Raw genomic sequence first — 4235 nt, 5'->3', positions numbered from 1 at the left:
TTGGCGACGGCCCTCTCCATTGTCTGCACAAGGCCGAGTAGACGGCTTAGACGACGTTCCTCACAACCTCAATAACTTCCAAGGCCCTCCAACACACACACACACACTGTCTTTTAGGAACCCTACTCATTCTCTTAAACTTCATATCATACACACTCTCTCACACACATGCATACACATTCCGTTAAATCAAACAGCATGTGTAACATAATCATTACTCATTAATGACAAATGGTCCATGCCTGGCTTGCTCACTGGCAAGATTTGAAAAATGCCAACAAATCAAAAGTGATGCTACTGGCAAGCTCATGTAGGCAGGCATTGGTCAGTTTTGATTTTCAAAAACTTTAATCCATCAGATGCTCATTGACATGAGGGAATAATGTTTTATATTTTTCTCTCCGTCCCTCCCCCATTCCCACCCTCTGAGAGCGAGTGATGCACAGATTGGTCTGGTGAACTCTTTTTTTTTTTTTGGTAGACAAGTCAGACACATGGGGCACCTTTGTACAGCAGCTGCAGCCTAGCAACAATTGGATACTTGACTGTTTCAATAGCTTTTCATCTGTGGAGCACAAAAGAAGATATTTTAAAGAATGTTTCAGCGTACCATACAGTGAAAGTCAACAGGGTCCAGAACTTTGAAGCTCCAAAAAGAAGGTGAAAGTTAAACTGGATTTTTCCAAAGTAAAACAAAGAAAGGTGAGCTTTGGAATTATTCTTCTGACTCTGGATGAAGGGTGAGGCAACAATGTTGGGGGCTACTTGCTGACCGAGGAAGTTGTCTGAATCTGTCAGGGCCTCCAGGAATTTCTGTTTGGTCCATTCCTTTGATGTTACTTGGTTTTTCTTATACAGTTGGGGAATTCATGGCCCTAGGTGGCATGATGCAACTTTTGGTCTCATCAGACTCTACTTAAGGAAGTAAATGATGACAGAATTTATTTATTTATTTTTAATTTTAGGGTTAGAGTTCTAGACACTATCAGTAGCTAAAATCACAATGAATATGCCAAAACATTCGATAAAGAAACAAGGCAAACTGTAGAATTTGTGAATGATGGGTGTTCTGCCAAAAATTGTGGAGAGTGAAGACAATAGAACTTTCTGTCTCTCATTTCTCTCACTACTGATGTCGTGTCCTTTAGTGGAGCTTTTAACCCCATCTGCTTCAAGCATGCTTTAGCAGTTCAGCAACTTAGACACCTCTCATTGTTCTCTGGATTACTATGGAGTCTCTTAAAGTATCCCTCTCTCCTTCACCAGGTTTACCTCCGAAAGGCGATCTGAGGGCTGAATAACAGGTGGCAGGGGTCAGCAAGACTCTCAGTCAGAACAGCATTGGATGTTTGTTGCAGATTCATGGGCCTGAAAGACCATCTGGATGATGGAACAGGCCACATCCTCGAACTGGGGCTGGATCTAGACTACCTTCATGTGAAGGCTACAGACCAGCAGACCGGCGCTGACGCTGGACTTATCATGGACAGTGGTTCATCTGACACAGGTGACGTTGTGGCCCCCTGCACTAGGAGCTGCGGTTCTTCTCCACAAGATGACTCAGAGGAAAGTGCAGGATCAGACAGTGAGCCTGCACACAGCCACAGTCATCCTCTTGTCGATACGCTTGGTGATGGGTCCATCCATGCAGTCCACCCACCACACTGTTGGTCTCCAAGTCTGGATATGGATTCACTGGTTCTGGATATGGTACACCAAGAGCCAGGCCCTATGGATACACTCAGGGAATACCAGACAAAGATGGAGTTTGCCCTTAAACTCGGCTATGCAGAAGAATTAGTTCGGCTGGTTCTGAACAAGCTCGGGTCAGATGCACTGATCAATGATGTTCTTGGGGAGCTGGTAAAACTGGGCAGTAAGCCAGAGAATGATGGTGGGACACAGACTCTCTCCCAATCCACTTCCACATCATCATCATCATCCTCTGGCACATCTTCTTTCTGCAGTTTCTCTGACTCACTTGACTCTCGCCGGTCAGAGTCCCCTTCTGTGGAAGATAAGGATAACTTCCGCCCAATTGTTATTGATGGCAGCAATGTGGCCATGAGGTGAGAATCCAAAAACTAAAAAGCACATACAATTGTGTGGTTTAATATAATGTTTATCTTTGTTAAATCATTAAATAATCAATTTATATGACTTGACCTGAAGTAGCAGGGGTAATGCCTGTGGTAATCGTAATGATCACAAATAGTGCTGCAAGTGGCAATTAAAGGTATAGTTCACCCAAAAATGAAAATAAGATGTTTATCTGCTTACCCGCAGGGCATCCAAGATGTTGGTGACTTTGTTTCTTCAGTGGAACACAAACAAAGATTTTTAAATCAAACCGTTGCAGTCTGTCAGTCATATAATGGCAGTCAATAGGCTCCACGGCTTTGAGAGTCAAATAAAACATACACAGACAAAACCAAATTAAACCCTGCGACTCGTGACGATACATTGAGGTCTTAAGACACGAAATGATTGGTTTGTGCAAGAAACTGAACAGTATTTATATAATTTTTTACCTCTGATCCTCTGCAATGTCCAACTATGCGGAGCGCGTTCACAATATCCAATGAGTGACGTATACGCACGACAGATCGCTTCCGCTCATGCGTCTACTATATATATATATTATATATACTATACTATATATATTAATGATAGTCTCATGAAATTGGCTAATCAATACTAATATCAATAGCTATTAGCATTTTTTCTACATTCCATTAGGAATGAAAAAAACGTGGTGCCGACTCTAAACATTTTGAGTACATGGTGACAATGATGCATACTGAGTTTTTAACGAAACACCAATGCGTTCATGAAACATTTTATGAAAAATTTCAAAATGTCTAATACCCCAAAAGGATAAATTGGGTAAAACAGACAGATGTTGAATAGTACACCCCTGCCACACTGATTTTTAATAAATATATATATAATGTACATATTACATTTAGTCATTTAGCAGACGCTTTTATCCAAAGCGATTTACAAATGAGGACAATGGAAGCATTCAAAATCAACAAAAGAGCAATGATACGCAAGTGCTATAACAAGTCTCAGTTAGCTTAACGTAATACACGTAACAAGTTTTTTTTTAATTATATAAAAAATAAAAAGAAAATGGATAGAATAGAAAAAGAATAGAGCAAGTGTCACACTTTAGCCTAATGCGAGGTGCGAGGAACAAGGAGAACAGGAGTACACGAACAACAATAGTCTTTTAATTCAGAATATCCAGGAAGTAACACTTGGCAGCTTGGAACACAGGAAACACAGGCGTTGACGTTCAGTCTCAGACAAAGACAGACAGCACAGACTGGGGCTAATAAACACTGGGCAATTAGGGAAACACAGGTGCATGGAATGACTAATTAACTGAGACATGGCACACCGGGGGAGGAAAACCACAACACAATGAGTCCAGGGGCGTGACATTACTCCCCCCTCCCGGAAGGTGCGTCCTCGCACTGTAGAAACAACATGGGGAGGGGAGTGGGTGGGAAATAGGGAGGAGGCTCAGGAGGAGGACGGACACCCGGGAGGGGGCCGGCAGACAGATTCCAGGGAGGAGACGACGGAGGGAGGAGCCAGTGAGGAGACAGGAGGGACTCGGAGCAGGAAGAGCACAGCAGGACCAATAGTGCTGCAAGTGGCAATTAAAGGTATAGTTCACCCAAAAATGAAAATAAGATGTTTATCTGCTTACCCGCAGGGCATCCAAGATGTTGGTGACTTTGTTTCTTCAGTGGAACACAAACAAAGATTTTTAAATCAAACCGTTGCAGTCTGTCAGTCATATAATGGCAGTCAATAGGCTCCACGGCTTTGAGAGTCAAATAAAACATACACAGACAAAACCAAATTAAACCCTGCGACTCGTGACGATACATTGAGGTCTTAAGACACGAAATGATTGGTTTGTGCAAGAAACTGAACAGTATTTATATAATTTTTTACCTCTGATCCTCTGCAATGTCCAACTATGCGGAGCGCGTTCACAATATCCAATGAGTGACGTATACGCACGACAGATCGCTTCCGCTCATGCGTCTACTATATATATATATTATATATACTATACTATATATATTAATGATAGTCTCATGAAATTGGCTAATCAATACTAATATCAATAGCTATTAGCATTTTTTCTACATTCCATTAGGAATGAAAAAAACGTGGTGCCGACTCTAAACATTTTGAGTACATGGTGACAATGA

Source organism: Sinocyclocheilus grahami, unplaced genomic scaffold (genome assembly GCF_001515645.1).
Source record: "Sinocyclocheilus grahami isolate Dianchi unplaced genomic scaffold, SAMN03320097.WGS_v1.1 scaffold108.1, whole genome shotgun sequence".
NCBI classification, from domain to species: Eukaryota; Metazoa; Chordata; class Actinopteri; order Cypriniformes; family Cyprinidae; genus Sinocyclocheilus; species Sinocyclocheilus grahami.
The sequence above is the reverse complement of the archived record's forward strand: the minus strand, read 5'-3'. Positions refer to the sequence as shown.